This window comes from Aquila chrysaetos, chromosome 7, assembly GCF_900496995.4.
Source record: "Aquila chrysaetos chrysaetos chromosome 7, bAquChr1.4, whole genome shotgun sequence".
In the NCBI taxonomy this organism is placed as follows: domain Eukaryota; kingdom Metazoa; phylum Chordata; class Aves; order Accipitriformes; family Accipitridae; genus Aquila; species Aquila chrysaetos.
In genome coordinates, this window is record NC_044010.1 from 10,173,704 (window position 1) to 10,201,148 (window position 27,445).

Genomic DNA, 27,445 nt, shown 5'->3' on the forward strand with positions numbered 1-27,445 from the left:
GTATCTATCTACATAGAAATTGGTATTTGTCTTTTACAAAAAACACCTCTGAGACCTGCTGAGCATAATGAAATAATTAATTAATGCACCTGGGAATATTTGCATCTTATTTCCCCTTTGCATGGGACCTCCTCATCCTGGTGACAGAATTATTTGGGAGGCCTGGTGAGCAAAAGCTGCTTGAAAGCATTATTCTACTGTGACTTAAAACAAGGTAAGAATAAGATTTCCCTCCTCCTAATCCCTCTCACTTTTCCCAGCAAAGGAGGAAATACAGTCTTGAGTTAAGGTGTTGGACATTTCCATTCAGAAAGGGAAGTTTGAAAGCAGAAAAGATGCCAGCAGTGGAGTTCAAAGGAGCCAAACTCCAAGACTCAAGAGCCTGCATTCAGCCATACATAATGCAGTGTCTTCCTATAGCAGCCTGCTGCTTCTGACCCATCAGTAAACATCATTCTAGGACAGAGGCATGAGCTGGGCAGTACAACAGCTATCTAGTACAGCAGCAGCAGTTAAACTCTACTACTTTGTCTGTAACCAAGAAACAAAATAGCGGACAGATTTTTTAATTTCAGGACTGGACTATTTATACCAAATCCTGGCATTTTTAGATATGCTTTGGGAAACTAAAGCTGCTATTGAAGAAAAAAACCCTTAACACAGAGATCTCATAGTGGTAGGCATGACATAAAGCAAAATGAAGCAGGGAAGACTCATCTCCTGCTGACCCACTCACCCTTCAGTTTCCTGCCCCTCCATATCCCTAGAGGCATCTGTGCTCTTCTACCACACACCATGACCTGGCAGAGATGAGATTAAACACCAGCCCAGGGTAGCCACACACACACAGAGTAACAAAAGTCTCTCAGATTAGTAAGACTCTGTGGATGAGTGATGATGATGAATGTAATTGGCAGCAGGAACCTGATTTCCTGCAAGCAAGGGATATAAGTGAGCAACACGGAAGGTATTCAAGTCCTGGAGCCTTAAGCTGTTCTTCTGGTTCAAGTGAAGGCTATTCTTGGTATAGACTTCAGGATAAGACAGAAATTGTATATCACTTTCATCCATGTCCCCAGTCTTTAGATTAGATTTGGCTGTTAGCAACAATTGAAGGTGGCTTGAGATTTGTAGGCTGAAATATTGCGCTGCTTGTTTAAGGAGAAATAATGGAAGCTGATATTTATTGCCTGCATTCTTTTCCAGACCTCAAAACAAGTGGTTTGGTTCTTATCTCTACGCAGCGACACTAACTAAGGAGCAGGATATGATTTCAATTTCATGCTTCATATTTTTTTAGCATAAAATATTTTCAAAAGGTCACTCAGGTATTTTGACACGTATTTTCCCTGAGCTGGGCCATAACAGAGAGATCTTTCCTATTTTTGCACATTTTGTCAATGTTATTTATTATTTTAACGATAAAGATGTATTTTGGCAATGCTGACTACAAGGCTTTGTTTAAAATAGATTTCATTGGCTTGTGGTTCATTTCTGTACTCAATCATGAAGGTGGTAGAGAAAATTTTGGCAGCTTTTTACACTGAGACAACATTAAGAGCAATCAAGAAGTGTTTGCAGTCTTCTCAGTCACATGAAAAATTTCATCTTCTTCTAATCCCCTTCCTAAAAATATGAAGCTTTTTGACGGAAATCGGGCCTTTTCATGAATACATAAACTAGCTGAAAACCCTGTTGTCTGTCATTAAGTAAAAGTGACAGAAAACTTTCAAGCAGACCTAAGCTTTACCTCGTTCTAAAGTGTGCCCGAGAGTTTGTTCTTACCCTTCATGCTCACCTACCAGCTTCCCCTGTTTTCAAGAAAGTACATGTGTTTGAGCAGCGGTTTCCCTTCCTACGATAATGTGATTTCTCTTCTCGTGAGCTGTGGTTGCAGATATGATGAGCCCGCTGTGCCAGCACACAAGGAGTCATGTGGGACCACCGCCGCGGGGCTGCCGCCCCGGGACCACGCGACCTCGGCAAATGGCAGGACGAAGGGCAGCAGAAAGCGCGTTGCCACTGTCATCTCTTTTGGACAACCTACTTTTGATTTCTTCGGTCCTCCTTCGCCGAGTCCTCCTTCCTTAGGTTATATGCAAAACAGCTGAGCCTCTTCACCTCCCTCTGTACTGTTCTTCAGGAATAGATGCAGGTGGCATGCTCAACTCCTTTCGCTCCTGTCATGCCATTGCATTCCTGTCAAGCTGCTCCTTTGAATTCCTGCTCGCTAGTCTTTCATCAGCAGTGACCTCTGCACTGCTTAAGTCAGCTAACACCTCATTTTCTTTCATGTGAAGTACCTCCTGGGTGGAGGATATTGCAAGTGGCAGGTGAGTGAACTACTGCTGGTCAACTGGTGTGCTCAGGCTGTCAGTCTGCCATGCACACCCCCTCCCCACAGCCCTACATCTAACTCAGTTTGCCAGGGTCTGGTCTATGCGTGTGAGAAAATGCGTTGTAGATTTGTGGGCAGTATCACCTCGAGTGGAAAGAAAGTGGTTTTCTCACACTGACTTTGAAGAGCTCCTTCAGCTCTGTGTATCTGGATCTTGTCACTGTGTCTTTTGAGATCCTCAGACTAAGCTAGCCTTTTTTTGGCCCTCAGGTCTTTTCTCCCTCCCTTTTTTTCTTGTGTTTCCTCTCTTTTTAGATGTGCACAAAATGCAGTCATTCCAACTTCACTGAACACATCAACTTTTGGAGGATTTGAGTTTTTTCTCTCTTGCTTTTGACTTCGGAGAGGTCTGAGTTTAATGGCTTTTTTATAATTTTTTGCCTGATGGAATAGCCTGGTGGTTTGTAGCCTTAGGACAGACATTGTGGAATGTCTATCACATTCACATGGTCTTTAATATCTATATTTTAAATAACCCCCTAGACATCATTGAGAGCCTAAAGATGCCTTGAGACAAAGGTTTCTATAAGGCTGTGTCTCAAACAGGTTAGAACAGTGCTCTTACAATGATCTGGGGTGTTTCATGAATATATTATTTGTCTGGGGTTGCAACTTGCTTTCTGGAGGTGATTGAACTTTCCATTGCAGTAGACTGGGAAAGTGCATGTAGTCAGCTCTGCTGAGGGAAAACTAAATTTCCAGCTGATAAGGGGCAATGCACTAACTTGATTGGTAGCAGCCAGCTCAGAATATGTTGACTTTCTCTGCTACTGCTTCTCTCTTTGTAATTTCTTCTCTCATTTTAATCAGCACTGTCCCTGAAGCTTGTGAGTGGTGTCCTCTGGAGGGGTGTTTTTACCTGTGGAATTCAGAATATGCAGCATTTATTCGACCTCTGCCTCCCGTTGTACACAGTCATGCCTTACATTTCTAGTCAGGCTTTCTTTATGGCTAATAAGTTCAAAAATTAGAGAAAATGATTCTTCCTTTCTGCCAGCTGGTCTTGCTTTATGCAAAGATGTTTGTGATGCCCCTAGGATTGTGCTTGTATGGATAATCCCGCAGGCTTCTTGTTGATGTTATTTTAAGTATTTTCTAAGCTATAAACAACTGGCCTGCAGTTTACCACCAATCTGGCACTTCTTGAGTGTATTACACACACACGCACACAGGCGAAAACACACACCCCCCAGCTCCATTTGCTGAGCACTACTGTGATCTAAAATAGTTTCAGTTTGTACTGGGTCTAGGTCAGATTGATGTTCCGTTTAGTATCTGTCTTTGACTAATATCTCAGCTTGCTTGTTTATGCATTCATAATTGTGTGACTGTCAGACATAACAAAATGATCCCCTTTTTTCCCTCCATATCTATTTCTTCCTACTACCCATCCATGTGCGTATACATGAATGTATAAGGATTCCTCTCCCTCTTCCTTATCCATTAGGCTGTTCTGAGGTACCTGGCCTGATCTTTTTGGTCACAACTGCACAGAGTCAGGTTTTTTTGTGGCTCGTCTCCAATATTACAAGCTCATCTGTCATGTACTTCCCCCATAATATCGTTCACAGTGCCCTGACGTAGTACTCCATCTGAGGCAAAGAAAATGCTGTGGTTGACTTCAGTAGAAAATGGATCAGTCCATTTCTTCCTTGGCTGCCTGGATGCCTATGGAAGTCTGTAGCATAGCGGGTTTTCAAATATTTTAAATAGGAAATAATAATAAAAAGGAATTAGTTTGTTGATGTATGTCCTCTTGTAAATGTGACAGTCTTTTTGCATATACTGGCTATCGAATTTAGTAGATTGTGGAAGAATAAAACCTCTGCATGAGCAGCACAAAGAATAAAACCTGCCTTTCTCTGACTTTGTTTCTCAGTGCAAATTGCACCAGTACAGATTCAGTGATGCTTGATACAGTTTGTGCACATACTGCCACAAGAAGATGTTATCAGGGGGTTCTCTTCTCTATCAAACTGTCTATATGCACTAATTGTGTAGGAAGGGAGTGTATCTGAGATCCCTGTCCCTTTGTCAAAAATCGCCAGTTGATTCAAAAGTTAAGGCAAGAGACTGAAAGATAGGTGGACCATCTTAGTGTTTAAACAACATTTCCTTGGGAAATCCAGCTTAAAAACAAGACTGAGAAAACACATCACTGCTAACTGAGATATTTCCTCTGAGGTTAAAAATATGCTTGAAAGTAATATCTTCCGCTAGAGATTTTCACACAGCTAGGCTAACTTGTTCATTGAACTCCGTTATACTGTTAACTTCTCTTTTGCTTGTTGTCCAACTCATATTTGACAAATTGTGCAGTCTTTTAGGTAATTGACAATCTGTCTGTTTTGTGTCCTGCAAGCATCAAAACGATCAACTCCCATCTGGTCTGTTTTTAAGAAACGTTTCGCACTTCAAAGTCCACTGGCAGCATTTTCTCCATATTGTCAACAAATTGCTATCTCATTTTACTTCTGACCCTTCGTGTTGCCCTCCAGTGATGTTACAAAATAAATTTGCCTCCGAAAAAAAATCTCCAGAAAGAGCTTTTTCTCTGACTGCCAGCCTAAAAGTACCCCTATGCCTGGGCTTCCACTTGGCTTCCTGTCGTTAGTTCTGGCACCTGTGTCTAAAATGTGTTGATATATTCAGTGTGTTGGAGGTAGGCTACATTAACCTGAGGTGCCATACAGCTGCTAGGACATAAAGGAAGGCAGCATTGCCATCTTATTCCCAGCTTGGCTGAGTGTTGGTTGTAAGAAAAATCTCAGAAACACAAAAGCAGTAAAAACTTCGCTTTCCTTCTCACCATATACTTCAGCATAGCATTAGTATCAGCACTCACGGGGTTGTTAAATACTAGCATCATCAGTAAAGCATAGCCACTTTTAATACTTTTTTTAACCCATTTACATGCAGGGAAATTATTTTTTTTAAAGTGTATTAGTACAATGAATTTAAATCAGGGGTTGTCAGAAAATGGAACTAAACCCCCTTGATCTTCCCTGTTGTAGTTTATATTTTGAGTATAGCTAAATATATTTAAGAGTCTAGCTAGGAAAAAATAGACACAGGGAACCTGAACCCTCTGGCATTTACATTTATAAACTCAGTGGAAAGTAATGTTGTTGAGTTTTTTCCTTTCTTTCTTTCTTTCATTCTTAACAGAAAAAAAAAACCCAACCCACCTTAGAAGCACTGAATCCTGCACGAGTAATACATCTCTGTCTCAGGACAAGGCATGCAGCGGCAGAAAGGGTCTGTTAAGTGCCTAACTCCTATCAACTTTCAGTAGGATTTGGACATCTCTCTGAAAATTTCTCCCTGTGTACATGGCCTGACACTCCTCCCTTACTGCTAATGCTCATCTGCCCACTGCTAGTAAAGTCTGGTCCACCAAAGGCTCTCGGCTTTGCAGTACGCAGCTTGTGCAACTGTAACATAAATACCTGCTGTCAGAGGGCAGCTTGCACTCTACGCTTCTGGGGACCACAGGCTGAAAGAAGGTGGCTGGCCAAGGAGTGAGTAAGGGAAAGGATGTGCCCACTTTCTTCTGGGCACCCCAGCTAACTGCAACTTCTTCAAGCAGGCCCTGGAGGTGAAGGGAAGAGAAGCAACCTTTGAGAAACACTGACAGAAGTGTGGCTGTCCTCATATTGGAAAGGATGTGATGCATTTGGTTGAGCTGCAAAACATATTTCCTTTCTTCTTGACCTAAAACTGGTGGCTTCGCTGATCAATTTAGTTGGCTAGAACACCTAGGAATAACTCGGTTTTGAAATAAAAGAGGAGAAAACCACCTCTTGCAGCTCGAGAATACAAATTCCTCCCCACTTGCCACTGGAGAACACATGACTCATTCTTGCAGCTCTCCTGAGCCCACTGCTGCTGCATAGCTGTCAAGATCCAGAGCACTTTTAACCTTACCTGAAAGCAGAATGGATAGTCAAAAATCTCTGTAATGGTACTGTCTGTAAATGAGATAACTGAGGGTATAAATCAAAGGCTTTTGACTCTCATTTTGGTGAAGCAGAAAATAGAATTGTCCAGCTTGAAAACAGAGAAAAAGAAGAACAGAGCATTGGGTATAAAGGAGATGGACAATAGATTAGCTTAAGGATTTAGAGAAACACCACAGGAGCTCACACATAAGGCTTTTTAGTACACCTGAGTCTGCTTGGAGGCATATCCAGCTACCTGAGTATCCCCTGCCCCCAGATTTCAACAGAGCAAGGATGAAAATAATAAAGGGTTCTGATTTGAAGACAAAAAGATCGTACTGAGAGAAGCAAATAATGTTCTTTCCCAGTACTAATTTCTCCTTCTGCCTTTCTATCAGTCAAGAAACAGACACCTTGTGCAGCCTTTAACCTCATTAAAAACCAGTATTGTATGAAGAATATCAAACATGCACTTCACATTTAAAAAAGCGTAAGAACAAAATCTTTCTTTTATATTACATCAACGCTGATATTAGCTTTTAAAACTCACTGAAAAAGCTGAGAAGTTTTGCAAAAGCTACTTTAATACAGTTGTACTGTAATACACTCATCCTTACATACATAGAAGGAACTATGGTAGCTTGATACACCATCAAGATTACAGTAAAGAAGTATTTTTCTTTGGTCCAACAATAGCAATCTGACGAGCTTGTGGTAGATTATAATTAATACATAAGTCCTGACTCCACCTATACACATTCATGACGAGGGCTTTTTTGAATCGTTATATTTCTGAACGTCCCAAAGAAGAAAAGACAGTAAGGCATGAAGTCTGCCTGTGCTTCCTTTGGCTTCAGAGCTCATGCCTTCATGCCAGGTATTTTGAATGTTATAAATCTGCCTGCACACAGTTGTCTTCGTTAACCCTTCAAGATAAGTGAGAATATACATTATTAATTGGTTGTATCAGGGTGATTCACTTAATCAGTTCATGAGTATCAATAGAAATAGCCTCTGCTCTGAAGTAAAAAAAATAAAAGTACAAAAGGTATGGAATAAAACTCCAATGTATACGGACATGCATTTGTTAAGCTTAGAAATTAAGTTCAGCTGTCCCCGAAGCCTAGGCATTGGCTCCTTATAGACATGGTAAAGATATTCAAGAATAAAGATACAAAAGTGCCTGAACAAACTCAGGCAGAATTTCTTTCCCTTCAAGATTTATCTTTTTCAAGCATCACTTATCACTAGTGAAATATTACTTATGACTATTAAATCTGCAGACTACTTTGAATCTCCATTGTCAGCATGAGTCATGTTTCATCAGGAAAATAGCTCCATTCTTAATAACTGCTCAATTTTTTCCCTCATTTTTCCTTCCATTTAGAAGTCATAGTAATACTTCTCATGAAGTCCATGCACTGAGGACACAAGAAGGTGGAAGGGTTCCAGAACCATGACTTGAAAATTAATTGCAGGGTTCATGATACCTGTTGCTGCAGCCAGAGCACTCTATGCCTCACTTACTTGATTCAGGGCATTCCTTAAAAACTTGTGGCTGTCACACTTGTGAAGAAACTTAGAAGAAATTACTTAAGCCTACCTTAATTCTCACAAACTTTAAAAAAAGAAATAAAAATTAAAGCAACGGAAAACGAGGACCCAAAATTGCCTGCTTTAAGGAACCTTCATTACATTTTGAAAAAATAAGCATTACAGACAGGTTAAGAGAGCAAGTTTTTAGCTCCATCTGGTACAAGGCAAAAGAGAGTGAAAGTATTAGGCAGTTCCTTCTTGGTCTGAACCAGCTTAGGATCTGGCCCATAATGACACATTAGGATATGGCAAAGGATTTTCAACCAGACATACAAGATTATAACAAAGACAGACTATACTTGAGTACATAAGATTGCTTACAGACATCAGATTTTCCCTTTTTGAATATCAATGAACCTGATAAGGGACTTTCTCTCTTGTTAAATGAATGTTTAACGTGTTTATTGTGGGATTTTAATTGTTCTTTTGAAATTAGAATAGATCCTCAGGACTCTCAGGCTGATACACAAGCATACTGGACACTTCTGAAATATGTCTGTTAAGCTTGAGGCTTGACTATCACTTGGAGGAAAATAATGCTTCCAGCACACAACACAATTTTTATACTGCCTAATATCAATGTAGTTCTAGGATGGCTTTTTTTATTCAGTCTCCAAGGAACTGAGCTAGAAGGGTTTTTCTGGCTCACTTGTCAATATAATGGTACTCAACCATGCTATAACGCATCTAGGGATTAATTTATTGCTATTAGGAGATCCACCAGGGAAACACAGGTGGCTAGGAAAAAATTTACCTATCTGAAAAGGAGGAGTATCAAAACCTTTTCAAGTAATGAAAGAAGAAAATAGATTGTAAAGTGAAAATGACAATACCGCTAGAGAAGACTGTTACGGGTGACTGCTGACGAGCAGGAGCATGATCCAGCCAGTGATGTAGCAAATCCAGACAGAGATATATCTCTGATTTAAGTGATGAAATCATACCACTATAACACAAGAAACCTCTAGGGAGGGTAAATATGTCTATACTGGAGTGACTTCAACTCGCGTAAGCATGTATAAGCTAAATTTAAGCTAACTAGGGCAGGTATTTCTAGTAATGTAACCATGGCAGCATAAAACTCAGCTCAGACTAGAAAAAGCCCCACCTGCTCAAGGAGTTGCATAAATACTTACCCTTTGGTCCCACAAAGCCCTGTACTACCATAGTTATACCTCTAATAATATCCAAGTTAGATATGCTGCACATAACTGCAGTGTAGATGCTTCTTCAGACTAAAACTCACTTAAAAGGATCCAAAACCCTTTGGTGTCCCTAGCAGACTTTCCGTTGATTTCAGTGAACTTTGGCTCAGGCCTTTTAACGTTAAAGAACAATGTAACATATTAAATTATTGAACAGAGTACTTGGTCTTAATAAGAGCAAATTATTTCTTCAGGGTAATAAAACTGATCCAGTTGTAGTGAGACAACTGAGAAAACAAACTCAGGGAAAACTAATTAAAGCATCTTGAGTACTAGAACTAAGTTTTGCCCTCCCTGACATAAGAAATTATTTTCAGAACTTTTATAAAACATTTATTCTCATATTAAGTAGGTAATAAAAGTGATATACTGTAGCCTTCTCTCTAACCAAGATCAAACTACCTACCTTCTACAAAAGGGAGCAAATTGCCCAGGATGTGCCTCTTGAACACAGGAAAAAATTGTTTGCTATTGAAATGTGAAAGTCTATTAAGTGCTGGGCTGTGATTACTTTCCAATTAGCTTTTACAAAGTTCTAAGGAAAAAAAAAGAAAAGGTGGTTCCCCAGCTCGCAAGACAGCTATTAGATTTCTACTCAAACAAGGGTCACCAGAAGATTGTGCTTTGTTTCATCATGTAGACGTTTCTCTATTAAGGAGAAAAGGATTTCTAGGAGAAATCAAAGGGCAAAGCTAGAGAAGGTGACCTGTTCTTTAATTAGTGAAAGCCATGCTGGCTTTACTGAGGGTCAGCTCTCCCAGGCAATGGGCACAGGCTTTTGCAGTAAATCTGTGTGGGTGCCAAGAAGGTGTTTGATTGGGTTGAGTAGGGCTGTTCAGATGCAAAATCAAGAGGGAAGAGTTTGGGCCAGAAAAGCTTTTGAGCCTGAACAGGAGCATGGTGCAGCAAACCAAATGCCAGGGTATTTGTTGAAAGGGAGAAGTAACTTGTCTACGTGACCACCAGAAACAAAAACAAGGCCCTCCCTTACAGTGACCACTGTGGGCACTTCAAGCCTTGATGCAGAGGGGTTAGATCTAAATAATCATTTATGCTGGTATTTAACTGCAGATACATGAGAAGCCCTGTTGACATCGCCAAGCCAATTTCAAAGCGAAGAACAGATTTAAGTGCTCTGCTGGATGAGGGCCAGAGGCAGCTGAAGTTAGCACTAAGACCACTTTGGAGACTTCTTTTTATCTCTGAATCCTCAGAGCACCCAGACTTCTTCCTGGATAGTCTTGGGAAGGATTATCAAGGTAAAGCAGATCTAAAATAGTCAGTTTTAAAACCGGCTGGAACAGAATTTGAGACACTAGTTGAACCCCTTTCCATAGACAACAGGGGAATTTCCTTTAGCCCTTAAACAGAAATTTCATACTAGGTTTTCAAGCAGCTTTAGAGGCTGTTTGTTGATTTAGAGGCTATTTGTTGATTGAGACTTTTAAAACAAAACATCCGGGTCAATTTTTATTTCCCTCATTGGAATTGCTTTGTAATCTTCCTGATCTTATTTTTTCAGGTCAGAAAAAGGACTCTGTCCAAAAGCATTTGCTCAGAAACTGGATTGTAATAAAAAATGTCAGCCAGGTATAGCAGATCCCCCCTTTTTTTGGATGCCATCCCACAGTGTTTTCAGGAGGTATTTGAAATCAATTATCACACCAAGAAGGACTGTAAAGTATGTCAGAAGGTGGGCTCCAATTCAACAGAATTGGCTTCAGTGCTTTCTAATCCCTGGAAGAGAAATTTTCTCCTTAGTTTTATAAAACTTTCTATCAGGCTGATGCTATTTGCTTCTAGTTGGTTTAGACAATCAGGGAAATCCCACTTCAGCCATGGTTGACTACAAAAGTCCTACTGAACTCACAAGAGTCAAGATTTTTTTCCAGTAGAGTCATTTCCTAACCCCTGGGTCAAACCAATAGAAAAGGAAGAATTCCCAAACTCTAAAGTGGTCTGAATTGTTATGGATAAACAGTCGAGAACCAAAGGCCCTATTAGAACAATGCACATTTCCAGCCTACTAAATTTTGCAACTTGAGAATATAAAGCAGTGCTAGAATATCTTTGTTACCATTTATATTTACTTGAAAGTGTCAGGTCTTACGTGGCTGGAAGTAAGCATTACATGACTTTCGCCCTTTTTTCTTCCATTTCTTAAAAAATAGGCTTCCACATGTTACTACTGACAATGAAGCATTCAACACAGACTTCACAAATCAATTTTTGTTCATGACGTAAAGACAAGCATAGGTTTCTGGAAGATTTTTGCAGCACTGTAATGCATCACCCTCTGTTTACTCCTACAGTTTATGGAGAGTTCAGGACATGGATGGTGCCTATGCTCAAAACAAATTCTTGCACAGAAAAAATGCAGTACCCTGTTTTCCAGTATGGATTTAGAATATATTGTAGTCTATCCTCTGCCACTGCTTAGCTGGGACTTCTGGAGTCCTTAGCTAATTGACAGTGAAGATTAGAAAGAATAGCATTATTTCACGTTTAGGGGAGCTTCAAAAATCTGGGCAGTATGCCTCAGCATTCCTGTGACATCTATGTGAGTAAACAGGGACAACAGATGAAGTGTGGCTCTGGGGATCTGCTCTGAATATTTGTATTCAGGGGATAGGTTTTGACTTGGGTTTATCTTTGTGTAAGGATGAAAAGCTGAATAATTAAGGTGATATTCTTATTAGAGCACTATTTCTCATTGCTTGTTGCTGCAGTAAGCGTTCAGTGCCCCAACAGTGGCACAAGGGAGGTATCTTCACACAATTCATTTGATCAGATGTTGACTTCAAGATGAGACAAACTGTACTATAAAGCTGACTATTTCTCCCCATTGACTATGAAAAGGGCATGGAAGCTGTTTCTTTTGGTCGGTTGAATTCCCAGAGATATTGAAAAAGGCTATCTAGAAGTACTACCCAGTTTGCCCAGAGATTAAATTAAGATAAATCTGCTTGCCACATTTGTATTAATGTGGGTTTACATTAACAATTAAGCTATAAAAGAAAGGCTTTGCTCTGAGGAGGTGTCCCTCTGGCACAGAAAAACTTTGCATCTTGCCAAAGATCTTAGCTGCAGATAGATACACTGAAATCCATGTTCCTTCCTGACTTAACATCTGAAGTTTGGCTGTGATTTATCCCTAACAGACTTGGCACCTGCCAGTGTTTCCTATTGCCTTGCAATTTACAGATGTTTCTGACAAACATTCTTTCCTTCCTCTGAAATACGTAAACATTATACTAGATAGGCACTTATTTTAATTAGTATTTTAATGCATTATTTTTAATTAATTTGTTGTGTTACTTGGTTAATATTTTCAGTGAATTTCCTTTGAAACTCTTCATTTGGAATATTTTGTTCCTCTGGAGTGGGTTCTGCCCTTCACTCCTGTGGCTCCCAGCTTATGTCTATGGGCAACAGCAGTGTGCGCATGTCTCGACACCTTGGGAGGTAGGCTTACACAATTGTCTTCCATCACTCAAATCAGTGCTCCAACGGGGGTTTCTAAATCAATTCAGTCTCCAAGATTTTCCATCCCCACAGAGCTTCACTAGGCCTGGGCCACTTCAGCATTTATGCTCGTTAAAAAATTAAAGAATAACATTTTTTTAAAAGGTTAAGGTTTTGGTTGAAAGTGAGTGCTGTGCTTAATGCAGAGTTTGATACATCACAACAATTTTTGTGAGGTGTTATGACCTACAGTGAGGCATCACCTTTAAAAACATAAAAATTCTTCTGAATTTTCCAAAGTTCAGGGCACTCCTGTACTCCAGCAGTTTTGATGGGAATGTTGGGTCAGCTCTGGCCTCCACTGCAGTGAGGAGTACTTTTATCAGAGAGTGCATTTTGGCCGATACTTTTAAGCAGTGCAATCAAATCACTTTCTTTCTGAGCCTAGATAAGGGTTTCAGTTCCTTAGTTTAATGCACTCCAGTCTGACACATTTGTTCTTCGCAACTGTGAAAAAAGGAAATGTTCAGGAGAAAGTTGTACTTTATGCTGAAGTTGAACTTGAAGTGATCTCCTGAGATGTCTTTTATTTGTCTGTTAAGCAGAATGCACATTTATAGTGCTTTATAAATAATAATAATAATGCTATCACCTCTCTGTATTCTGTTTATTGTAATCTGTTTATTCTGCAAAACTCAGCAATGAAAGTAAAAATAGCCTCGATATGCGTTTTCAGTGAAGATCCATAGCCATTTTTATTTCATACAGACTTGTTCTCTCTTCCCCAGTTATAAGGCACTTTGTATTTAAAGCTATCAAAGGAAAACAAAACCAAAAAAAGAGCAAGTCTCAAAAAAAATACGTTCTGACATTAAATAACTCAAGTCCATAAAAGTATGAGGCCATATCATCCAATAATATTTTTAAGTACTCCCCAAACAAATCAGTGAAGAGTTCTACCTAAAAATCAGTGGTGGTCGATGGCCCAAGGAATTTAAAAAATGAAGTGGAACCATACAACTCGAGGAATTAGTCATAAGACAGGGAATCTTTTACCTATAAATCTCAGTTTGAAACCACCTCAGTTTCAGTAAGTAGTAACACTAGTTAGGGATTGATGGCCTGTAGGGATCAACATTAAAAGGCAATAGCTACCACATTGTGGTATCCAAGATATTAAAGCTATTTCCCGTACCTAAAAGAGGAAATCAAGAAAGTATTCCGATATTAATGTTGGCCAGCGTTTGTGAAATGAATAGGCTTGACCTCAGTCCCCCCTCTTTTCTAGCAAAAAGGAGACGTTGCAAAAAGTGTCTCCTTATTTGTGACCTTGAAATCACCAGCTCTGTGGATGATTAACTTAGTGCAGAGCGAGAAGGAGACAAATACATTGGTAAAGGGAAGAAACACAGAGGAGTTTTGCAAAACCTGCTGCTCATAACTACACCCTTTCCATGGATAAATAGTTTTTCAGGCTCTTAGGCCGCCAATCCTGCTCTTTTATCACCTATAAATATACTTATGGCACATAAAAAAAGTCCTGAAATAATTAAGGGAGAAAATATGAACTGACAGTCTGGGCATTAATCATGGTATTTTATATTAAACTAGTATGAAAGTCACCACCTTTAGAAACTTTCATTTATCGTACTTCCCCGTTTAAGCAGTTCACAAAGGATTTGCAATAGTTTCTTCATTCCAAGGCTAGGGAATTACTACAAATGCAATAATCAACATTGGAAACCCCCAGCAGCGCAATTTTAAAAGCAATAACTATATGCTGCTGCGTGAGATTTCAGTGTGTTTTGATGCTCACAGAGACCAGTGGCCAGCCTTTCGCGGAGCAATGCGTGCAAGAGGCAGGGGACAGAAGTTTACTCTGGGAAGAGAGGGGGATCACAGCCATGTTTTTAAACCTGGCCACACTGATAACTGATTTCTTCTAAAATAAAATACAGAAAACAGTGCTACACTGCTTTAACACCTCATTTGCGTAGGGCTCCTGTAGACTAAATGCAAAGAGGGTTAGCTGAAGGCATGGCTTTCCCAGCTGCAAGCGGAGTTGCCCGATGCAGCAAGAATCCTAACGTCCAGGAAAATTAATGTGGTGCCCATCCTTGAAAAGCAAAGGCCCTGAGGCACCTCTTGGGGTACTTCAGCTGTGTGCAGAGGACTTAGGGGCATGGAATGGCCTGAATGCGCATCGCCCAGGATGGTGATGGTGGGATGAGACGTTGGCCCAGGCTGGGCTACAGTTTTGCAGGCCCGCTGGGTAGCCCAGCCTCAGTATGGCCCCTCCCAGCTCCAAAAGCTTCATTATCGGTCAGAAATGCCCTTGCAGACACTGCTCAAATGCTGAAACAGAGTTTGTCTGGCATGGAGGCCGTCTGGACATCAGAGAGTGGTACGCGTGGTGCCTTATCTCTCTTGAGCCGATTCCAAGCCCTCACGCCTAACTGGCGCCTAATGAATGGCCTTAAAAATAAATTGCATTTCCCTGGGGCTGAAGGAGTTGCTGATCCTCTCCTGCCATTGCGTTTTCCATCCAGCTGCCTCTCCAGGCTGCTGGAAGAGGCTGGGTGCCCCATCCCTTTGGGTGCCGGCTTCTCCAGGGTCAGTTTCTCAAGGTGCTGCCCCTTCTTAGGAGCCACGCATTTTGGGGAGGTGATGGGTTGTCTGCATGAAGGCTTGCACCTTGCAAGCCCTGCTTGCGTGTAATGCAATTGCTCACCTCAAGGTGGTTTTTTTTCCTTCCTTATTTTTCCTCTCTAAGCTAAACATAGCAAGACCACATCCTCCCACGTGCCCAGGGCTGGTCACTGCATCTTGTAGCATCTATCCAAAACCAGTACCTGCATCACTTCTGACAGTTTTTGCTACAAAGACCTCAGAAGCCTTTTTGTCCCATTATAGACCTGTCAGTCCTTTGCTTCTGTCTAGCCCTTCCTGGCCCTGGGTTGAAGTAGCTTATTAAAAATTCCTTACAGACATACATTAGTATAAATTAAGAGGTAGAGGACATTATCCTGCATAAAGTGTGAATTTTTATTCAAATAATTCTATTAGCATAATTATCTTTTTGAGAAATTAAATGTACATTATTACACTTGATGTGCTACAAATTATAAAAGCAAAAATTTCACTTGTAAGGTTGCACAGTTCTCAAGCAATTAGCCATATTGCACCCAGCAAACCAAAATTAAACACATAAATTAAAACAGCAGGGGGGATAATAATGTTAGAAAGGGGGCGTAGACTTTATGCGGTTTGTTGCTTCTGAAGATCCAACTAAAGATAGTTCTGACAGGAACAGGTCAGACAAGTGGGGTTAACAGGTTTCCCCACATTTTTCTAACTTGCGATGTAAAAAACTTATTTGACAGAACAATTATGTGAACTACTTTCACCAGGGATAATAACATAATCTTAGCAAGTCACTTACTTGTGTGCTCTGTATATAATCTTGCAATATGCCCCTGATTTTTACAATATATAGCTGTTATTGGCATTTTAATCAATACGCACATTGGGTCTGAATTCAGCATGTATACTTTTTTTATGATTATTGAATCCTGCGGTTGCATCTATATGCAGCTACCTACACAAAAACATAGAGCACTTTATAGACACACTTTTTATCCAGTAGGCGTTAATTCTTACAACCACCAAAATTTATCAACACACAGAAATATTTCCAGGATGACTAAAACATTTAGATAACAGCAGTAAATTAAATAGCATGCAGAAACACATGAATGCAACTGAACAGGCTCCAAAGGTGTCTTGCACTCACCGAGCTTGCTGAAATTCTTCTAGACAAGCTTCAACATAGGAAGTGTCCCTTGTTTGAAAAAACTCGTATTTGTTTTGCCATACAAAGCTGAAATAAGACTGAGGAAATGCTGGAAACCAGGAATGAAATAGAAACAGTTGTCCCAGGCCCTTCAGCTGAGGGACCTAGCCTGTCCCTTGCTGAGCAAGTGCACACCGAAATGATGTGGAGGAGCGCTACTCCTTTGCTATCCAGTAGGTCTCAGCCAGCAGAGATCAAGAGCACTTACAGCATGTTCTTCTCTCTCTGTCAGAGGAAAATTTTCTTTCAGACCAAGCCTGTGAGTTGATTATCTTCTGCATTTTATACAGTTCTTCTCTAAAAAATGGTAAAAATTGCCTCTTTTTCCTGCCTGCTTCATAGTGCTTCTAAGAGGAAGCAGATGACATGTGCTTACCATGAAATGTTCTGGGGGTTAGGTGGTTTTCTAGCATAATTCAGGTTATTTGCTTTGGCCTGAAATATACTGAATTCTTTGGATGCTGACTGCTTTAGGGAGCATCTGTCTCCTCACGGTGCTGCAGTACCATGGTGATATAGAAGAGATTTGCCAATTAGGGGAGATTTCAAGAGAGAGGTCTTTGACTTGCTTTTTCCTCACTCCTCCGTCTTTTAGCATGCCAGAGTTTTTGTTTGTTCAGTTCCTAACGTCATGCACTTTCCTCATTTTCTTTTCTCTTTATTGGAGAGCCTGTTCTAATGTCCAAGAAGGAGCAGCTTTATAGAGAATTTTTTACACAGGAACATTATGTTGTAAGTATTTGTCCTGTCCATACTAACTGCATGGGGTTTTGTATGTAATTGTATATGCATCTGGAGAGGAGAAGAGGAGCTTCTGATAAAATGCAAGAAATGCACTTAAAATAACTTCAGTGATTTTGCTATAGTTGTTGGGAGAAAGGGGCAAAATTAGTTTTTTTCAGTGTCTGTTATAGCAAAACTGAGCATAGGAAGAAAGAAAAAGAAAAAGTAATTCACAATATCTCTCTAAGTTCTTATCAATGAGATTAAATCCAAGATTACACAAAGTAATTGAATCAGATTGATCCAATAACATTTGCCTTGCTTCTGTTTTCCAGCAAAAGAAGGTATGCCTTTCCAGAAAAAGAAGTGAATCATTCCTTCAGTCATACAGGTGTAAAGTTTTCAAGAACTGGGCAAAGAACGGTAAGATTAGTGAGTAGGACCAGCCTTTGCCAGGTCACAGTGCCTATGCAAGAGAAATGCTCAGGGAGCTCAGAATATGCCGTCATTTCAAATCCCACTGAATCACTATGATGACAAGATGGAGCATTTCCTCACTGAAATGCTCTGTTTATTCCCCTCCTCACCCTTTGGTCCTCTATCAGTACTGGTAATCCCCTCCATCAGTATATTTCCCTTGGACTCCCTTTTATCCCAAGGCTGGACCTGTTCTTCCAGCACAGACTTCAACTCTCAGAGACTATAAGATTCAGCATCTTAGACCTTTCTAGGTGTAGATAGGTGACAACTGACTACCCTTTCCAGTCCTGAGGAAACCAGATGTCTTCTACAAGCAATGATGCCCAAATGAAAGGTTTCAAGGTTTCAAAGTTTATTGGGTTGGTTTCTTAAAACATCTGCAGGCTCCTGGTGTCCTGCAGAGCATCAGTAGCTCCCTCCCAGGGCTCTGCACTGGTGAAATGGGCTACGTCCACACTTCCCAGGGCTGCAGGGATGTGAAGGCATGCCCAAGACATACTACTTCCTATTCAGGTTTCCCTAGAAAACCCATGTGCCTTTTCAGCAGACAGCGTTTGCCCTCTGAGGAACAGTGTCAGGGTGCCCCAGATATCTGATGTCCATCCTGTGGCACTGCAGCAAGGGCAAGTGAGGCAGGTGGAGGTGCTTGGTCATGCACAAGCACACAGCCCGGCCACATGGCTAGCAAGTACACTGACCGAGCTTTGAGTTTACTCAAAGATGTTCTGCCTCAGGAGTGTGCCAGCAGGAAGGAGTGTGAGGAGATGGTAGATTTGGCCTGAAAAGGGGCTTTTGTGAAGCCACGAAGAAGCGGTGAGTCTCATCATTGTAGGTCCAGCAAGGACATCTTTATTCCTGAAGTGCTGCAAAAAGGGAATGGCAACAGGGGTGTATTTGGTTGTGACTACCCCAATTTGTCCATATCCCTAGCGCATCCACTTCCAGAAGAATTAATTTAGTCTTTTTCCCTCCTATTGATGTAGCTTTTCCCATAGTTGTTATGGCTGCCACAGTTTATCATCTCGTTCTTCACCCCTCCATCTACCAAGTACCAGAGATGGTGATGTATCCACTCACGACATCTATCTCAGTCCCTCTCTTCGGCAGTGACACCTATTTTACCTCCTCCCTTCAGCAGCAGTAATACCTCCCTGGACTAATACCTCCCATCAGCCTTCTTCCATGCCTGCCATGTGAAATAGAAGATAAAAAAAAAATAGAGGAAAGAAGGGGAAAAAATTTCACAACAGAGAGAGGAAAAGGCCTCAGGGATGAGTTGGAAATTGCTTGGATTGAACTGGAAGGAAGAGACAGGAAAGGCAGCAGGGACAGCGAAAGGACAAAATAGCATCAGGTTATCAAGTGAAGTTGCACCAGGGAGAGTGGAACCTTTTTCAGCACCAGATACAAGAAGGGGCTTTGCAGCTGTCTTGCAAAGAAACAACAGCAGTAATGAGAAATCAGAGGTCGTGTGATTTGGCTAGAGAGTGTCACGTATGTCCAGACAAAATAATCAGAAATGTTCAGATAAATCAGTCCTAACATCTTCACCTTTCTGCAGCGTTATATACAGATGAAACTTGCAGACCTTTACACATTTTTGCAAAGAAACCAGTGCAATGCCATGGTTTGAGCTATGCATTGAAGAACATTGATTTGAATGTTCGAGAGCTCTTACTCCTCTCACTATTTGGAGAAGAGTGTTTTAAAATCAGTCTGAAAACTATATGTAAACTATGTTTTTGATGATTAAAGCATTAATGGGACTAGATACCATAAGTTCAATACAACAGGATTTCTGTGTTCCTCTAACCTTTTTTATCTAGTACAACAAAGAAAGAAAAACAGATAATGAAGAGTGGTTTTGTTTGGAAAGCATGCAAGGGAGGTTGCCAAAACTGTAAGTCCAAGTCATGTAACTAGTATTTAGGAGCTATGATAATGAGATGGAGAACTGCAAAATAATGCATACCATATATAGATGTCTTACAACACCTTGTCAGGTATAAATCCTACATCACATATAAAGAAGCTGTGATACAGAGCTTACATGATTTTCTGAGGGAATTTTTGTCAGACACAGATTTTCCTGCGTTCTATTCTATTGCTTTGACCACTAGACTATGCTAAGTTAAAGATGGTCATAGTCTACTGAGATCTAACTGGGCTTTATCAATCTTTTTTTATTATTATTATTTTAAATAAATAAATGGAGTGTGTTAGTGATATGTTAATGCAATTGTTGCCCGGGGCAGCTAGAACTGGAGCTGGAATCAAGAGAGACTTTCAGAGTAAAGATAGAGGTGAAATGAAAATGAAAAAGATTAAAACCAAAAGCCTTAGATAATCATATGGTTTTTAAAATATCAGGAGAGCTGGGGAGAAGGGGGAATATTCTAATAGCTTGTCTCTAGCATGTGATAAAAACATTTAGGGCATTCACCAGATAGGGGAGTTAGGAAAAGTCTGCGGGTGGCTGCAAAGATGACCCCCCAAGGTTCCTTTTGATTACAAGCTAGAGGTAAGTAGGAGGAGGAGTGTATTACACTCTGAGATTAGCATCTTGCTTGGAGTGGCTGAAGAGTTTTCAGCCACTCTAGAGAGGTGAAATAGCCTGTGCTTATGGTTCAGATGGATAATACGGGCAAGCAGAAATAGCAGCTCACAGTGGATGAAAGCAATGATCCCCTTGCCCCACTCCCCGTGTCCTTGGAGGGCCGTACTCCCCTAACCCTGCGTGGTTTTGTGGGATTAGGCTTTTGGTGGTTCAGCTGCCTGTGCCAGCGAGCTACAGTCAGGCAAGGATGGCCAGTGGAGATGGGAAAATGTGGAACTGCTCTTTTTAACCACAAGTAGGGACCTCTACTCTTAGCCTTACAGTCACCCTCTCAGCTGTTGGAAAACTGTTAGCTTCTTTCAGACTTGTTTTATCCACCCTGGTCATACGAAGCGTATCTAGTGGCTTCAGCACCAACTGCTAGATTATTGCCCTTAGCTTGACCCTGTAAGGGTGAGCCAGATGCACTGGACTGGACTTGCAAATGCATCTTGGGGTGTCACAGTAAGTAAGGTCCCTGTTTACCCATCAGGATCTGGGCTTTTTCTCTTCATTTTTAGAACTTGGGAACATAACTGAGCTGTAAAGGTTTAAGTTGGGGCTGACAGTCCTGAGAAGGAAATGCAAATATAAGGAACAAACAGGCAGAATCTTGTTTAAACAAAGTGCCTGCACCATGCATTCTCCCTCATGTGCTAATTTTAGGGAGGAGAAGTATGAAATCCTATGGTCTTGCATCTGTAATAATAGGAATGAGATATAACGTCTTCGACATACCCATCTTTCTTTGCCAGTGTTTGGCATCAGTTTAGATTTGTCCAGGGTTGATTAAAAGCAGCAAGTTGTCTAATCATCTGTGTGACACTCAGTCTTCAAGGCAATTCACTACTAAGGCTACATTTGAAGATACCTTTATTAATTTTCAACAGAACCCTGTGCTGAGAAGATGGCAGAAGTGTAAGTTTGGCAAAAAAAGCTAGAAGAGAGTAAAGCACTTCCCACAACTTGATAACATTGTTTTAAAAGTAATCTTGGGTGTTTTCTCAATATATAGATTCCAGGGACTTTTTAAAATTAGTGTCTCTGAAACAATGAAAATCAGTATTATATGAATGATGGTACTCCCTTATTAGCTAATTATTGTTCCTATAATTAACTGAGAGCAACTAATCACACTGATACATCTTTTGAATAATTGACTGATTGAGGTAATGACTAGCTTTCAAACGTATTTGTCACTAATTTGTAACTCACATAGGTGAAAATATGCAATAAAGTCGATGGCTGCTTGGAATCTGAAGTAAGAGAACAATCCTCTATTCATGTCCATGTCACACTGCTGTGACGAAGCAGTTTTTTAAGTGCTCCTTAGGGGAGTTTGCACATTTGCTATTTTGTCATTAGTATACTTAACTCTCTTCCCCCAGAGGAATAGTTCTAATCTCCACCTGTAATTTTAGCACTCGAGATGTAGTTTTTTGTCCCCTCACATCTAGGTTGAGGCCACTGAATGTTTTACCAAAAACAAAACAGATGATATCTCCAACATTTTGATTGTTGTTGGCCTAGCATGGATATGTTCGGGCTATTACATCTCGTGGATGAAAGAAAATTCGCCTCTTCAAATCATGCAGCATAGAGCTTCTCCTATGGGTCTGTATAATGACAGACAAGGGCCAAACACTGCCTAGTGGAGAAAAGATGTTGTCACAGATTTCAGATTTGGATTTGCAACCACAAAGTTAGAGGCTACTCTTCTCTGGGGACAGGGAAAGGAAAAAGTGGGATGAATATGGGGTTATTGCTAGTCTAGACAGAAAAGCAAGCATTAACCAGGAATAACTTAAGAGGTGGTTTCCTCATTTTGGTATGTCACTCCAAAGGCGAACCCAAATTCACAACAGAAACACCACTTGTAGAGATGTCTTTCAAAGCTGGATGAAGAAGAAAGGCAAAGCAGTTAGATCTGAGATCCAGCTAACTCTCACCACTATGCTGACTTGAATGGCAACCTCGTCAGTAATACTAGCAATGAAGACTTGGCCTTGAAACAATTTCCATATGTGCACAGAGTGCTCTGATTGGGGACTGCAGATACACAACTTGGCCAGACGTCAGGCTTGACTGTGTTTTTGTTGCTTTCCCCCTTGCCTTTCTGCAGCCGCCAGGATGGTTCCTGTGCATAGCCTCAGGGTCGCCCTCAGCACCGTAACACTGCAGGGCTGCAGACCCAGATGCTCCTGATGATGATGAAGGCAAAAGCCAATAGCCCAAAGGCTGACGCATAGCCCTGACCACCACCGGCTGGTGGGTCCTGCAGGCTGGAAACAGACACCTTTAACTACTCAGTTCCCCAGACAGGACATTTTCAACCCGTATCTGGTCTAGACTTCGTGTGCTATTTCCCATTCCTCATAGCAAGTGCAGTTTAGCCCTTACCACTCTTCTGCATTTTGCCTGCCTTTGTGACACTGGAATAGTGCAACCTCTTCAAGCCTCCAGTTTGAGCAGCCCTACCGGCTGTCAAATCAGTTTTCAAAATATAAGATCCAATTTATAAGGATCAGAGAAAAATAATAAAAAACCCCATCTGTCTAACCAGGCACCAATCACTCTGTTAACTGAGCACCTCACAAATAAAGTGTGTCATACAGAACATTTGTTGCCATTTATCTCAGGGATGTTGTTTGCATATCGGTCTTTATCCTCAGATTTGGCAAAATACCTAAAGGCATTTAAGGCACAGAGAACAAGGTGAGCAGTAACTGCAATTATTCAGACCTCATGACACTTTCCGCAACTGTCAAATAACAAAGTTAACTAATGAGATAGTCCATACCTGTAAAAGGATTCATAAAGAAAAAGGACTCTTGTCTTCTCTTCCTACACTAATCTTTCAGTTAATTGCTGAAAGGCTCCAGCTGACCATCACAGCATGTCAATTCTGTGCATGTAAGTGTACTTAAAGCGAAAAACCCCAACCTGCCATTAAGAAAATATATAAGCTTGCAAGAGAGGTTAAGCATGTGCCTGTCTGTCTAACCCACCACAGTAGGATTCAAGAACACCAGACCACGAACACACATCCTTAGTCCTGTTACAACCCTGCATCCACAGGAGCCTACCTCCACTTTTTCCTCCATACCTCTACCTTGAAAATGAAGATAACTGCACTTGTTTTACTCACTTGGACATTGTGAAGATTTTCCAAAAACCACTTTCAGAAACTTGACAGAAGACATTAATTGATCAGAAGCATTTTTTTTTTAGATAACAGGACAATAATGATGCAAAAGCAGTAGGTGGCAGAAAATGTTTCAAGTTTGGATTAAAACTACGTAGGATGTAGGTGACTAGGATGAACCCTGCTGCAGGAGGTGTTGCAGAAATATTTCCACTTCCAGGGAACAAGCTGTACTAGTGCAGAAAATTTCATTCCTTACTCAAACACTGACCCTTTTTTGTCTCTCTCTGACTAAGTTGCACCCCAAGGGGCCAGAAGTCTAAGTGTTTTTTCAAGCAATTATACATAATTACATAGTGACGCAAAGTGCCATAGAATGAATGAGAGAAGACATTTGCAAATAAGTGCTTTTATAATCCTTGTCATGGCATATATGGAACATTTTATCCACACTCAATCATCATATTTCCTAAATTTACATTATAGATCATAGTCGTATTATAGGCAATATAATCTATTGAAGTATGCATTAATTGGCTTGGCTTTACTTCTAAACAGAGGTCATATAGTTAATTATTAAGCAGCCGAAGGAGTCAGAGAAGTCCTTTCTTATCATGTTCTGCTCCATAATCTTCATAGTGCAATATCTTCCAGGGCAGGTGCAAGGACTAGTCTTAAAGGAAATACATAGGCATATCATTATTATCCAAAAGTTACCATCTCAGTAGCTCTTGCAGCTGTGAGCCAAAGAAGTCTACATTAAACAAGGCCTGAATCTGCACAGAGTCTGAAGCTGTCCCATCTATTCAAATAGGGCAAGCTTCTGTGATACTGATGTACTTTATACAGCAACACTGTTGAGCTCTGCAAAGCAAGGACAAAGGATTAGAAGTATCATCATGCAAAGGAGCTAGATTACTTATCCTGTAGGCTTGTCTACTCACCAAAGTAGGAAGAATAAGAAAGATTAATTTATATAGCCTGACCTACCTCACATTAGCTGCACAGCTGCATTTTTCTATTTGTGGTAAATGCAAGGTAATCTTTCCCTGCTTATAAATTTATAAATTCACACTCCATCATAACTGATGGTGTCTTGTTTGTAACGATTCCTCAAATGCCTGTTCCTTAGAGGAATCCTCTCACCTTACATGGTAAACTGCCAGGGGCTGTGACTCTTTCTGGGAATTCTTCTATATCCCAAAGACATGCACATTTCAATACTTGAGAAAAAACCACCTCACTACAGGCAGAAAATTTATGTTTTGTTCAGCAAATAAAAGAAACAAAAAAGCACAAATCAACAACTGATTCACAATTTATGACTTGTTAAGCATTTTGCTTCATAACCACAATCTGTTTACATAAATTGCTTTAGTGTAAAAGTCAGAAAGCTAATTGCTCAGTTGCAGGAACCTTAGATAAAAGCTTGTTCAGTAACTATAATTCACTACAGCCCACCAGAAGTCTGGAAGTAAATAACTTTACACCAAAGTAATTCTACTGTCCTCTGATGATTCGCAAGTAACAGAAGGGTTTTGAATGAAAAGAAGACGAGATTGTGTTACGAGAGGGTATGTTACTGATTGTAATTTATTCCAATCAAAGCTCCCAGGCAGAGTTGTTTCTGTGTTCTTTCACATCTCTGAGTGTCCTTTTCAAGAACATCCTAAAGCTTGGGTCAAGGTTTTCAAAAAACAGTGCCTGTGCTGATCTGCTCCCCAGCCATATTCAGCAGTGATATACCTTAAATGCCACAGCGGTACTTCTAACAGTGTACGTTTTTCTATATTCACTTGGAGTCCAGGAGCCTTTAAGATAACGTCCAGAAGTGATTACATCATGTCCTTCCTTATGCTTCCCATAAACTGAAATGTCATCTCTATAAACTTCCACTCACTCCCCTGGGGCCCTCTGGGCAGCATCTCGCTCACTTCCCTTCAGACCAAGGGTCTGCAGAAGCACTAACTCCCCGACGGCCCTTCGCACCCCGTCAGCTGCTGTCGCCAAGCTGGACAAGGACATTGGGGAAGCTCTGCCTGCACCCCATGAGGGCTATGTTGACACATTAGGTAGCATGGAGATAGAGCCCGAGCCCAAGCAAGCAGTCTCGACACCCGGCTTCCTTCTCCCCCTGTTGCATGGTTAGGCACCTTTTTCTTCTCTGCCCAAGAACAGCCTTTTGTGGGGACCTGTGGGATTGCTGACTGCACAGGGTGGGTTTCTGGCTTCCACAGAAGCCCCCCGTGAAGCACACGCTTCTCACAAAGCCAAGGCCCAGGGGCTTCCCTGTGCACTTGCAAGAGCTGCTGGAGGAGCCTTGGATTACCAGGGTACAAAGACGTCGCTCATATCCTCTTTGCCTTTGTAGCATGTATGGGCTTTGAATGGACCTAGACAACTGACGTGACACCTTGAGCTGGTGCGCTTGTGCCCCTTTACAAATCCCCGTCACCTCTGCCCTGGCTTCAATGTGAAATGCAACAACTGTATTGCAGACCTTAAAAATAACAGTCGAGGCTTGTTCATGAATGCCTGTTGTGGACATTGAACTCAGAAAATAGGTAACTCACTTGTATTTGCCCTTTCTCCCTGTTTCCTTTACTTTGACAGACACATTCCCAATATCCTATTATCTTGCATGTTCATACTACAGTAAGTAGGCATAACTGATTTACCTTTTCTGTAGCATTCATTGCTTTCTGTACTTCCATCCTGCCCCTTCTTACCCATCTTTTCTTCTGAAGTGAACAAAGGATGTTGTTAGAAAAAGGAGAACAAGATTACCACTGAAAACTACTGTGAATCTTTCTTCCCTTCACTGCACAGCCTCTGCCTAAAACCTTTCCTCAGCTCTCTATCTCCCATTTAAAGAAACAGCAGCTTCCTAACCAGGGCTTTTTCCTTTTTCTTCCCCAGCATGGGCTCTATCAGAGCATAGAGTCAGATGACTTTCCAGCACCTTCATCTTCACAGGGACATCCCACTGCAGCCCTGTCCCTGGTAACAACCTTGGGCCAAGTGGAGCAACAGGCAGGACAGCAAAGTTGTACCAGATAATTATTCACTAAACGCTTTTATCTTTTTAGTGCACTTTAGGAGCCGAAAATCAGAAAAAATGTCTGTACCAAGTCATCAGCAAGGTCTGCCAAACCATGAGCATGTCCTACCCAAAATCATAAACTGGCTGTGAGGCCACAGCTTTAGGAAGCCACATGTCAGTGAGGGACTCTCACTATGTACATGATGTTTCCTTCTTGTTATAAAAAGAGATATTTTTCTTTGACTTCTCTAAAAATGCAAAATTACCAAGAAAGAAGAAAAGAAGGTTAAGAGATAGAGAGGGTTATAATCACAGAATTAGTACCAGCACAGAAGTCTCCAAGAGCAACTGCACTTAGGAAAAAATTACTCAGTAAACATACAAATCTCTGCTAACCCAAGAATATGATTCATTAGGTACCAACTGACTGTCAATGACTCCTGTTTGTTTGTTCTCAATTTTTATTTATTTCTTCTAACTCAGATAAATAAATCTTGTTTCGACCCTAATGTGTGACTCACTGTTCTGTAAAAAAAGCAGGTTAGTAGCAGCAGTTGGCTCAGCTGGGAAGTATCAGGCGCCTCTCTCTATCTCTCACCTCTTTTGTAGCAATAACTACTTGGTGTGGTGATGATAAGAGAAGCATTATTCAAGAGTTCAAATGCTCCCAGTGAAACTAAAAATTAGTGTTGAGAACAGCCCCAAATTGAAGAGCGGATGTCAAAAAGTCTCCCTCAAACTGTACGAAGGGGTAGGAAGGAAGCAGAGGAAATGAGAGATAGGAGGATGACCTGCTTTTTCTGTGCTTTTTCACTGAATGATTCCAATAAACCTAAAGCTGTCTTTTTTCAATAGTAAATAGAAAGTTACTTCAACGAAGCCCATCCCCTACAGCCACAGCATTCATTCCCTTAAAAAAAAAAAAGTTACCTCTTCCTTTGCCAGTCTATAAAGGTGAAGGAAATTAAAGTTACAGGGATTAAGGCTGCTGTGCCATCTA